At 46.2% G+C, this 13464-nt stretch overlaps 1 long non-coding RNA gene across 1 annotated transcript; it reads left to right on the top strand.

Annotated features, from left to right (window-relative positions):
* Positions 1-448: 448 nt before the first annotated feature.
* LOC143757413 (uncharacterized) lies at positions 449-746 on the top strand. Its single transcript, XR_013210508.1, has 2 exons — positions 449-580; positions 622-746. It is a non-coding gene; the product is annotated as an uncharacterized LOC143757413 (long non-coding RNA).
* Positions 747-13464: the final 12718 nt, after the last annotated feature.

Consider the following 13464-nt stretch of genomic DNA (forward strand, 5'->3'; position numbering starts at 1 on the left):
AGTGAAAAGAGTATTTTTACATGCAGCCAATATTTGGGTTATGGTCATGTTAAGGTCACTATTCGGGTTTCTGAAACATTAGGAATAACCCGTTTACATGCGTGAGCAGAGAGAGTTTCTCCTGTATACATGGAATTGCAATATTCCGATGTAAACGCTGACGCATGGTTAGCGTCTGGGCGTACGGACAACCTTAAGGCGCAATATGCGTCATTTCCGATTCTTCTTCCTGTATCCAAAGACAACAACAACAGCAGCAGCACGCGGATAATGAATAGTTCGAGGCAGATAGCGGCCATTTCTCATTATGCGTTCTTGTCTGTACTTGTGTTCTTGTGGACTTGTGAAACGTCATCAGTTGCTGCCCAAGTACTGTTCCAATTAAAAGTTCACATCTAGCCAAGTCCAATTCAAATCCCGGGATGTGTTCTTGATCCGCCCCTTTTACCAAAGAGTATAGAAGAACAAGAGGCGAAACTCAATAGAACGTTCCATTGCAACAAACGTGCCCAGCAGCTGCGCTACGCTTCCGCCATTTTGGGGTGAAAGCGACTCGGCAGTCCACTAGTGTTGATGTGTCGTTCGCGAACGAGCCGCTCTAAAAGCCGGTTCTTTGAAAAGAGCCGGACTTCCCATCACTATCCACTAGCTGTTTGCTGTCGCTATGGCAGTATCAGCTGCTTTGTATTTTTTTTTTTTTAAGTACATTAAATATCAAATCCAAACTGAATGATGACAACACAGAATAACGTAGGCTACAATCACTAGACTAGTGACATCAAATCCCTTTTAACAGGTTATTTCACAGAGTTAGAGAGAAAGAGTTGCGACACGCTTTGATGTCGCCGCTATGGCTGTCACGTTGTTCATGTAAGCCCCAATAGTTCCAAAACATACGCTGGCTGTCATGTTCTTCTATGGGACAGACAGCAACCATTACATTATTGAACGGTAAATATAAAATAAAACACACACCCAAGTACTTTTTCAGCTGTTACTGCATTATTGCATTTAGTTAATGTCAGTTTTGCATTTGGAGAGGCAGGGTGACAATGAAATACTGTATATTACTTAGATAAGTTTTAGGGTTTTTTTGGAGGGAAAAGCTTAGTGTTCATGTTCGCATGAGTAGTAGCACTGGCTTTAGCAGCTTTCATCTGATGATGGACGTCTCATGATATTTATTTTAGCACAGCTGGGCTGTATTAGGCTAATGATCCGTGATCTTGCTTATAAATTCCGATTCAGGCATTAGCCTACATTCGTGATCACGCAAAGAGCTCTGCAGTTACGGTCCGTTCAGAATTCCAACCAACATAAAATATAAGTAATTACGCTGTGCGTGTACAAATTAATGATTTAGGAGGGTAATGGACTGCTCCCATAACGTAGAAAGCAACGACTATATTTGCAGCAATGTTCGTTAAATATTAACTTCATAAAATGAAACCGGAGAGATAGTAAATGAGTGAATTGAATGTTCCTAAACGTGTTCCTAAATACGTAGCTAAATAACTGTTAACTGGATTCATTTCAGTATGGCTAATGTACCCCTTCATCCTACCCTAATCATAGACTAAACCATTCATCAGAAAACACACAGAAATACATGTATACGATGTACTGTGTACAGTACACATATATATATATATTTCAATCACACATAACTAACCCTAACCCATACACATAATATATTAATTGTGTATGTATATATATATATATATATATGAATGCATGTGTATTTATGTAGGCCTATATGAATTACACAAACACACATTTTGATAAATATGCATATATAGCCTACACACATAACCCTAACCCATTTAAATAAATGAATTGTGTGTGTGTGTATGTATATATAATATTATATATATATATATATATATATATATATATATATATATATATATATATAAAATATTATTATTAATAATATTATATATAATATATACATCAGGTTACCGTAAGTTAGCTAACGTTAGTGTCATGTAAGCTATAGCTGCAATTAACCTATTATCTTCCAATAAAAATTAACTAAAACTGGCTACATAAAATATAACTACTGACTAGATTCACGAGAGGTCGGCTAATGTGTGTAAAAGTAAAAAACTACAGTAATTTCATTAATTTACCAGCGAGCGTACTTCGGAAACACTGAAAATTAATGGGGTTCAATGCTGGAACTATCAGTGTTTGGAACTATTGCCTGCTCCACGACACGCGTTACTTCCGCATTCCAAAGTTCCTTCCGCATTCCAAAGTTCCTATGGCGGTCTATGGGAGTGTAGCTACTCTTTCTCTCTATGGCTCTGGTATTAGCATTACAAACACTGAATTAATACCAATGTAGGGTCTGGACCAATCAGACACACACTAATTATTCATATTCAGTATATTTAATGAATATGAAGGTCTATGAAACTCTCTCGCAAAACTAACCTCACAAACGAAGTTACTTTGTCAGCCGGGTGTCCAGTTACAGAACACTTTAAGACTGATGACAGACTTTTACGACCTCAAAGGAATGTGGCCACATGTGCCACATGCTTAAGAGAGAGAGACAATCTTTAATTAAATAAACTTTGCGGTATTACTCTGATCTATGAAGGAACATGCCTCACAGAAACTGTGATGATTTACTGTCTCGTGTACTAGTATGTATAACAACATGGTATGTTTGATTGGGGTTTATGTGGTTGCACAACCACCCAACGGTCAATATAACCTCACCTGTATCATGCTTCCTACCTAATTAATCCTCATTTAATGACACACACTTTGATGTACATCACCTTCTCTTAGAATGCAATGTGAATTTGTTATGTCTATTTGAGCTTGAATGAAGAGTCTAAGCACGCTGGGGACAAAGACCATAAATCAACTAAGAGCCGGTTCCCCTCTCGGACATGTCACCTTACTCATTGGTCCATTCAAACTTTTGGGGTTGGTTCTTTCTCAGGCTATATCAGAGGCAGGCAACAGTGACCCCCTCTCTTGGTAGTTTTCATCCTGCCGCAAACACTGTTTCGAGTGATACGTGATCCCAACCAGATCCGGCCTCATGGAAGAGAGAGGACACTCTCTCACAAAGAACCAAGGACAATCTCAGGAGTTTTGGAACAAGGACTCCAACCAACAACGACTCCAATCACCCACTCTTCCAACTTCCTCACTTCTCCTGGGTGCTCGGCGTGGCCTCAACAGGGACCCAGGCCCTGACCAAACCAGCCGTGCGTTCCTGGAGAAAGAGAACTCTCAACCAGCTTCCACTTGACACTGCCGGAACCATCAACAACTTAAATTTTCAACAACTTCAAGAATTGTTCCCACTACAAATGCAAGTATTCAATTCAATGAAATGTAAAAATGAAATTCTGATGGTTCTTCTCATAGTCCCTTTTTCCGGTTTCCAATTTAATCCTATCACTAACCTATTTCTGTATATATGTGTGTTTAGTTTATTCATGTTTATGATTTAGTTAATAAAACTTATGCACTTTAATATAAAGATACTACTGTTATTGTGTCACGAAATGTAATTTTAATAGTGTTTCAGGCGAGAATGTGGTTGTTTAAAGCTCAAATCTGTGGTTTATTTATAAAGATAGCGCCTATTTGAAAAATGTATCTGACGTTTTCGTAGTTGTGAGATCCAGGCGATCACAGGGAGTTCAGAGCTCATTAACCCCGACCTGAACAGCTTTTCCTCGGCTAGTCCTTCTGATGTTTGCCGCTGACTCTGATGTCTCTAGTCTAGTGGTTAAACGTGAGATATTTGTCTTGTGTATAAGTCGATCTTTGGTCTCATTAATCTATAGTTTGTTCCATGGCAAATCGTTTTGGCTGAGGGCAAAGGGAAGTTTCATAACTTTATATATTTAGGCTATTTAACTTCAACTTTGTAGCCTTATGTTTGACTGAATTGTTTGCTTTATTTCTCATTGTATAGCTTCTTATACCTATTAGGCTACTTACACTTTTATACTGGATATTATTGATCATTAAAACTTTTTATATATATATATATTATTTTAATATAGGCCTACATTCTCTTCACTGTATGTAACGTTACATGTGTAATAAAATAAAATGACACAACCTCTGTTTGTTAAATATCAGTTCTCTTACGAGAGGTTCTCTCGTATTGCGTAAGTTTAGCTTACGCTACGGGAAAGATTCATCTTCTCGAGATACTGAAGCCAAAAAATTATCCTTAATTTTGTATTCCTTGTCAACGCAGTGCAGCAGCTAGCAGACCTAGAGCAGGCCATCTCGCGTGCTCATTGGCTGCCCTGCGGCAACTGCTGCAGCCTACCAGTGAGCCCGGCGTGACGTCACGCCCAATGAAGGGCGCCCGCGCCTTCATAGTGTCACAGCCCGCCAGAATGGGCGTGGCCTAGCGTATAAAAGTAGGGGCTGTAGGCTGAATTCTCTGATTTTTCGTCTCTTCAGCGAGCTCTTCGCATCACTGGATTTGAGAGAAATCGACGCCGCCGTCGAACAGCGAACAGCCAGCTTAGGACATCGCTGAGGAGGCCGGCCGTCTTCGCCACCTTCAGCCATCCGTGCGAGCTACGCTATTCGGCGACGTATCCTTTTTGCCTTGCAAAAAAAAAAAAAAAAATCTCAAAGATCAGTGAGCGTCTTTTTCAAGATGCCTCGCACTTCCTGCGACTCGTGTAGAGCCCCGCTCGGCGCCAGAGACCGCCGCCTGATCTGCACTCTCTGCCTGGGCCTGGAACACGCAGAGCTCGCCCTCGCATCCGGGGGCTGCGTGCTCTGTGAGGAGCTTCCGCTGTCGACCCTGCGGGCTCGACTCGAGGCGTTTAACACCGCAGCAGTCACTCCGCCCTCTGTGGGCCCGAGCAGGAAGAAGCGCCGTTCCCTGAGACAGCCGGAACCTGTGGCCACAGCGACGCGCTCGCTGGAGAACCTCCCTCGAGCCTCGCCTTCTCCGCCTCTCCTCACTGAAGCGCAGCTGCCGCTTACGAGCCTCACTGCCGTCGCATTGGAGGATGAGGCCGAGGAACACCCCACGAAAGACTGCTGCTCCATCCTGGCATCGGACAGCGAGGAATGGTAGCTTCATTCCGCCACCTCATCGATCCAGGAATCTACCCGTACCCGCGCTGGAGCTGATGCGGAACTGATGCGCCCGCTGACACAGGCTGTTGACCGTCTCGGGCTCGAGTGGTCGCTGCCAGAGGAACCAGCGCCGAACAGGCTCGATGGCTGTTTCCTTCAGAGTCGCCGCCGCCATACAGCTTCAGCAACTAGGCCCGCTCCATTCCTGCCGGAACTTCATGCGGAGCTGACGAAGTCGTGGAGTACACCTTTTTCTTCAAGATTTCAGTCACAGGCCTCCGTGTCGCTCTCCCAAGTGGACGGCGCCGCCGAGAAAGGGTACACGGCTATTCCCCCTGTGGAAGAGGCGGTCGCAGCGCACCTTTGCCTGCCCTCTGCGAGATGGCGGTCATGGTCAGCCCTCCCGTCTAAAGCCTGCAGAGCCACGTCCGCCTTGGTCGGCCGCGCTTATGCCGCCTCCGGCCAGGCCGCGTCTGCTCTACACTCAATGGCTGTGCTTCAGATCCTGCAAGCCGACCTCCTCCGTGAGTGGGATGAGAAGGGCCGGGATCCAGCTGCGGTTACGGATCTGAGGAGTGCGACGGATCTCTCTCTCCGCACCACCAAAGCCGCAGCCCAAGCCATCGGACGAGCCATGGCCGCGTTAACTGTGACAGAGAGGCACCTCTGGTTAACGCTCGCGGATATGAGGGAATCTGAGCTCTCCCCCTTCCTGAACGCGCCGCTCTCCCCCACTGGTCTCTTCGGCCCAGCGGTGAACGGGATCGTTGACCGCTTCTCTGAGGTGCAGAAGACCACGCAGGCCATGAACCTCTTCCTGCCGCGACGCTCGAGTTCCGCCACAGGCTGCTCTCGCGAGAGACAGAGACAGCCGCCCGTGCGAACCAGCACCCAGCGTCCAGCACAGCCTCAGCCTCAGCCTTCGCAGCGACGCCAGGGCGGCCGCCCTAGATCGCGCTCAGACAGCCGTCACAGACCGCCGCCCCACAGAGGGCCTCGGCAAAGAATTACGCTGAAGTCTGAGCATGTGAAGCCCTCCTAACAGCGAGAGAGAAAAGACGCGCGTGTCCCGCTGTGATCGGACCGCCGTCAAAGTTCATTTCCCTGTCAGTCCCCTTCAAACAGGCTACTGCAGTGGTTCAATTAGCAACGAGCCGGTTTATTCACCCTCTCGCCTGCACACAAACGCCGTTTTCACGGCGACCCAGAAAAATCTCAACAAGAGTATAACTCACGCCGTCAGTGTTTTAAGTTTAGTGAAAGGGCCCACGCCCCAGTGTTCACCCCTACACATAAGCACTCCGAATCCCGTGTCACTCACAGAGCACACTCTCATAAAGCGCAGAAAAGCCGCTCGAGTGTTAAATGTAAGAAATGTGTGCACAGGTCTGTGCCCACTATCTGCCCGCTCTGTTACACGACCAAAAAAGCAGGTTATGAATGTAAGTCTCGTGCCCGCCAGAGAGCTTGCCAACACAAACCTCCCCCCTGGCCCCGCCCGCGCGTCTAAGTGTTATCACAAAACGCAGAGCGTTAATAAAACGTTCCCCATCCAGTATGATCGGGGCGTCAGATACAGTTGTAAGTCTCGTGCCCGCGTACACACGCTCACGCTTACAGAAAGCTTTTCCGCCCGGTGCGCTGCTCGCGCGTCAAAGTTTGGTAAAAGTATGTTCCCCATCCCTTATGATTGGGACATCTCACATAAGTCAGCCGGTTTCGGCGGTCAGCGAGCAGCCATTGCCCAGAACTGAGAGCGCGCGCCGTGCTTTCGGCTCCGGTTCAGTTTCACAAGCCCGCAAATTACGGCGGTCTGAACCCGGAGGCCATTCGCCCCCTACCGGCTCACATAGCTGCGTGGGAAACTATCCCAGGGATTTCAGAATGGGTATTGAGCACAATAAAGCAGGGCTATACACTTCAATTCATTCGCCCACCCCCGCGCTTTCAAGCCCGGACCGCGACGATAGTGAATGCGGAAGTAGCACACCTACTTCACGCAGAAATAGCAAAGCTGCTGTGCAAAGGGGCTATAGAAAAGGTACCGCCTTCTCTGAGCGAGTCAGGCTTTTACAGCCGATATTTTCTCGTACCCAAGAAGGACGGAGCCTTCAGACCTATCCTAGATCTGAGACATTTGAACAAAGTCCTTGCGAAAAGACCGTTCAAAATGCTTACGACCAGAAAAATCCTCGCGCACGTTCGCCCGAGGGACTGGTTTATTTCTATAGATCTGAAAGATGCCTATTTTCAGATTCAGATAGTACCCCGTCACAGGCGATTTTTGAGATTCACCTTCGACGGTCAGGTATATCAATACACCGTCCTGCCGTTCGGCCTGTCCCTAGCACCCCGTACATTTACGAAGTGCATGGACGCTGCGCTCGCCCCCCTGAGAAGTCAGGGGCTGCGAATAATGAACTATCTGGACGATTGGCTGATACTGGCACAGTCAGAGACAGAACTGCTATCTCACAGAACAGTGCTTCTCAGTCATCTGGAAAGCTTGGGTATCACGTTCAACTGGACCAAGAGCTCATTACTCCCCAGCCAGTCAATTTCCTTTTTAGGAATAGAACTGGACTCGGTGACCATGACGGCTCGTTTATCGACACAGCGCGCGTGCCGTGTTCGCCACCTAGCCGCGTCTTTCCAGAAGGGCAGCTTTCTCCCTTTGAAAACTTTTCAGAGGATGTTGGGCTGTATGGCATCAGCTGCAGCGGTGCTTCAGCTGGGGCTGTGTGGCATCAGCTGCAGCGGTGCTTTAGCTGGGCCTACTGCGCATGCGCCCGCTCCAACGCTGGTTGAATGCTCGCGTGTCCCGCCGAGCTTGGGTGTCTGGGGGCCAGAAAATCAGAGTGACTCAGACCTGCATAGCGGCTCTGCAGTCCTGGTTAGTGGCCGACTGGTAGCAGCAGGGAGTAATGATGGGAACCATCTCTTATAGGAAAGTCATCTCGACAGACGCGTCCAACTCAGGTTGGGGCGCGCTGTTCGAGGGCAGACCGGTCTTTGGCCAGTGGTCAGACCAGGAGAAGGGTTTTCACATAAACTGTCTGGAGATGATAGCGGTCGAGAACGCGCTGAAGTGCTTCCTCCCGTTCATACAGGACCAGCATGTTCTTGTCCGCTCGGACAACATGTCTGTTGTTTCCTATGTAAACCGTCAGGGCGGTGTCAGATCCAGAAATCTCTGCAATCTGACGGAACGCCTCCTTATTTGGTATCAGATGCACCTGCCCCTCGCTGAGGGCGGCGCATGTGCCTGGCCATTTGAACGACGGCCCAGACAAACTGTCCAGGGACAATGTTCCCCCAGGGGAATGGTCCCTGCACCCCCAAACGGTCCAGAAACTGTGGCGCCTATTCGGCAGAGCGGAAGTCGACCTATTTGCGTCAAAAGACAACGCTCAATGCCCGACGTTCTTCTCGAAGGGCGAGGACGCACTGGCCCAGGTTTGGCCCAGCCTCCCGCTATATGCTTTCCCTCCGGTCTCTCTGTTGCCACAGGTGATCAAGAGAATCAGGGAAACGCGCCACTCGGTGCTCCTCATAGCCCCGCGTTGGGAGAATCAGATTTGGTTCCCGGAACTAGCACGGCTGTCACATACAGCTCCGTGGCCGATTCCAGTGAGGGCAGATCTCATCTCTTAGGCTCGCGGCACGATCTGGCATCCTCATCCAGAGCGCTGGTCTCTGCATGCATGGTTGATCAACGGGTACTCGTTGCCCTGCCAGAAGGAGTGATGAACACGATCACGCAGTCTAGAGCCCCCTCCACAAGAAGGCTCTGCTAAATGGTCGGTGTTCTCTGGATGGTGCACCGACAGAGGTCTGGACCCGCGGACATGCGGGGTGGCGCATCTGCTCACCTTCCTACAAGAGCTTCTGGATAAGGGAAGATCCCCATCCACGCTCAAAGTATACGTGGCGGCCGTGGCAGCGTTCGCAGAATCGACGCACGGCCAGTCACTGGGAAGTCATGAGTTGGTCATCCGCTTCCTTAGAGGAGCTAGAAGGATGAATCAGCCGTGCCCCCGTCGGTTACCATGTGGGATCTTTCGTTGGTCCTCGAGGCCCTGAAAGCTTTTCCATTTGAACCACTAGACTCTGTGGGGTTGAAACATCTATCACTGAAAACCGTCTTTCTGACTGCACTGTCGTCAGTAAAACGTGTGGGGGACCTGCATGCGCTGTCTATCAGCACGTCGTATCTTGAGTTCGGGCCGAATGACTCTAAAGTCATCCTCAGACCTAGACATGGCTATGTCCCTAAAGTGATGGGCACTCCATTCAGAGCGCAAGTTATTTCATTGTCAGCTCTCCCAGCATCTGACAGCGAAAGTGATGTGAATCTCCTCTGCCCTGTCAGAGTGCTGAGGGTTTACATTACGCGCTCCGCCTCCTTCAGGCGTTCGGAACAGCTTTTTGTTTTGTTTGGTGGGTGCACCAAGGGTCTCGCCTCCTCGAAACAGAGCCTGTCCAGATGGATAGTGGACGCTATAGCAGCCGCTTATGCGTCGAAAGGTCTGCAATGCCCTCTGGGCATCAGGGCTCATTCCACAAGAGGCGTGGCCTCTTCGTGGGCATGGTCCAGAGGAATTTCTATCCATGACATATGTGTAGCGGCGGGCTGGAGCTCCCCGTCTACCTTTGTCAGGTTTTATAACCTAGAAGTTCCTGCCTTGCAGGCTAAACTGTTGTCAGTTTGAAGGAGAGGTGTATTCTGCCCAGATCTCCTGCTCAGATCACTCTCACATGACTCAGCTCTCCTGGTTGAGCTGCACTAAGTAGGGTATGTGCCATGTACCTATACAGACCTGCGCGCTGCTCTGTATTTCCTACGTGTGCTTATGTACAAGTGATGGCCCGCATGGCTGGCCACCTTATTTTTTCACCTATGGGGTTCCCCTGAAAGTTCGGGGTCTCATGGTGGATGCTTGGCGCGCACGGCGTTGACAAAGTGTCCCCGTAGCGTAAGCTAAACTTACGCAATACGAGAGAACCTCTCGTAAGAGAACGATACTCGGTTACTAACGTAATCTCGGTTCTCTCTAGAGAGGGAACGAGTATTGCGTAACCGGCCGTGCTCGCGCCACGAGCGACTTTGCTTCAGTCGACGAAAAACCAGAGAATTCAGCCTACAGCCCCTACTTTTATACGCTAGGTCACGACCATTCTGCCGGGCTGTGACGCTATGAAGGCGCGGGCGCCCTTCATTGGGCGTGACGTCACGCCGGGCTCACTGGTAGGCTGCAGCAGTTGCCGCAGGGCAGCCAATGAGCACGCGAGATGGCCTGCTCTAGGTCTGCTAGCTGCTGCACTGCATTGACAAGGAATACAAAATTAAGGATAATTTTTTGGCTTCAGTATCTCGAGAAGATGAATCTTTCCCGTAGCGTAAGCTAAACTTACGCAATACTCGTTCCCTCTCTAGAGAGAACCGAGGTTACGTTAGTAACCGAGTATCGTTTTAATGATCAAAAAAGTTTCATATTTTTAAAATGAAAACAAAAAGAAGCAGGGTTGTGTTTTATATTTCGTGTTGTTATAAATATATGCAGTTAAGATAATGTGCGTTGCCTGAACCACATTTGTGTGGCCATTAATTCCGAAGTTTGCGTACTTGGTATTGAGAAACGGCCAGCGATCGCCTTTGTTTACGCTTTGGTGCTGGTACTGACCTTGCTCCAAATGTATTCTGTGCTGCGTCTCGCCATGTTTACTTCCGGTATACTGCACGTGGGTTTTTGTATGCGCCGAGAAGTTCCTCTACTCAAAAGACCAAGATTCCTTGCGAATAGAACATGCGAAAAACACAATTCATTATGGGGATATGCCGATACGCGTTTTCATGACCAAAAATTCGGGTTAAAAAAGGGGTACCCCAGGTATCATATCCCGGTTTTTAAAATCTGGGATAAGAGCATATTCGGGTTTTTGGCGGTGTTTACATGGCCGTGCGTGACCGGGTTATTGCTAATATCCCAGTTTTGAACGGGTTATTGGCTGCATGTAAACGTAGTCATTGAGAGAATGATTCATATTTTTATTTTTCAAATTTAATATAGCTTAACAACATCTCAAGAAAGCGGTTTTCCAAAATATTCTCACAATTTCCACTGTCACACAGGTAAAAAAATTAAATAAATAAAAACCGTTCAACATACAAGCAGTGTAAGTTATATTAAGTTGCTTACATTTTAGACACACTATTGACTGTTTTTGTTGTTTTTCACCAACGAAAAGTTACAAACAAAGAGGCTCAACTATTACTAACTCGACTTGACGTCATCTACTTACGGTTTAATTTAAAACAAAATTCTTTGCAATATGCAAATTTATTGGTTATATATTAAATTTAAAAAAACCTCATATCATTATTTATTACCGTTTTAATTTCGCAGTGCAAGTTATTTAATTGGTTTTGTAAAAGCGTATAGTGGATGATTACAACTTTATTTATCAAATAGATATTGACATGAAAATTGACAGCCTAATATTAATGAATTGGCCTAACATTTTCTGGATTTAAATATCACAAATGTGCAAGTTTAATTAGAGCTTAAGAATAAATTATATTTACAACACAAGACAAGTAACGTTACGTACGTTATTATGTTTGCCGATTTAAAGCTGCCGTCGGCAACATTTTTTTGATCATATTCAGTGAAAGCGACACTATAATCCGACAGAACAACATAAATAAAGTGGTTTTAGAAAAAAATCCGAGCTTCTAACTCCACCTGGAGCGTGTTATTTGTTTTGCAAAAATCCACCGCTCCCGGATCATCGGGTCCAATCAGCGCAGGGGGGTGTGAGATCTGACTGTCAATCACAGGTCGTGCACACCCACCCCTCACGCACGTTACAATCACATGCACATGCCTGAAGTTCGTGCAGTAAGGAAGAGTGATGACGGAAAAGATTCCAATTCCTCGGTTAACCTCAAGAACTAGGAGGTCAAAAACAACACAGGAAAAGAGAACACCTGCTGAAAAGAAAGAAGTAAAGAAAGAAAGCGACCGTGCCCGTAATAAAACCAGGATCAATATCGGATCGGCATTTGAAAGGTAGAGATTACATGATTTAATTGGGTTCAAGCTGGATGCAGAGCTTGCAACATTTCTTCTTGCTAGCTTTGTTATATAAGCAAAAGAACAATGTACAATGACCATGTCTGCCGAATATACCATACAACAATAATAGTGTTTCAGATAGACGATAGTGTTTATTTACGTTTAATTGGTGGGTAATCCATTTCGTAACAATCTACCATCTGAAGTAGCTAGATCATACTAAAATCATGTCAGTTTGCATGCTTACTGACTTATGATGGATGCTGATGAGACGGGCGCGTTCACAGAAAATCTGGTGCACACGCACTGACGAACACGAACTCGTGGGAGGGTATTTGTTGATAGTGGGGGAGGGACATGAGAGTTGTAAACAATCAAAATTTTGCCTAAGTCCACTCAATCTGCCAGACTTGCCGACTGCAGCTTTAAGTTACTTGTCCAAGGGACAATCAAGCCGTGTAATCACCATTAATAACAATTTTGTTTTCTGCAAACACAGTGTGCAATGTTTTTATAGTTGTTTTATGTCACTGTCTAGATTAAGTATCTAACAATTGACTAAGTTGATAGACGTAACGTTATGTAGCTCGGCTCGCGTCAGTGTCAAGTTATCGGTTAACGTCAGTAATCCAAGTTATCTAACATATAGAGCATCGGAATCAACTTCTGAAAATAATTTCTAAACCCAAAGTGAGAATAAAGCCACTTATACTAATCACTTAAACTAATAAACTGTTGTAAACCTTGTTCTTCTTAAGTGTAGAGAAACACACAAGCGAAGACCAGGAGACTCGGGGTTGTATCTTTTAAGCAGGATTCTTTATTTGCTGTAGTCTGCTTCGTTCAAAATCTTACCCAAGTCTAACTAAGGCAGTATACATTTTAGTTCATATACCCTTTCAGGGGGAGGAGTTACATAAAGGTGGAGACACTCTGAAACAAAAGCATGTAAATGATGTAAACCGGTTTGGGAACTTGCCCTAGACTGAGAGTCTTACCAATCCTAATCCAATCAGCATAACTATTCAAACAGTGAGACTACCAAAGTTTCAGTAATCTGCTTACAATAGAGAGAAACAGGAAATATCAGGCTGGATAGAAACAGATACAGAAAAACAGGATTTGCGGGACTCTCTTGCTGGAAAACTGTCAGCAAATATCATCATCATCATCATAACCTTAAATGCTGCATTCAGTATACGAAACTGTCTCAGTTTATATACTATTGAATTGGAACCTAAATGAAAACCTTTTAATAAATTTGTAACACTACAAAACTTACCACCAAGAAGAAAGATCT

Source organism: Siphateles boraxobius, unplaced genomic scaffold (genome assembly GCF_051911475.1).
Source record: "Siphateles boraxobius isolate OS27281-9 unplaced genomic scaffold, OSU_SipBor_1 30, whole genome shotgun sequence".
NCBI lineage: Eukaryota > Metazoa > Chordata > Actinopteri > Cypriniformes > Leuciscidae > Siphateles > Siphateles boraxobius.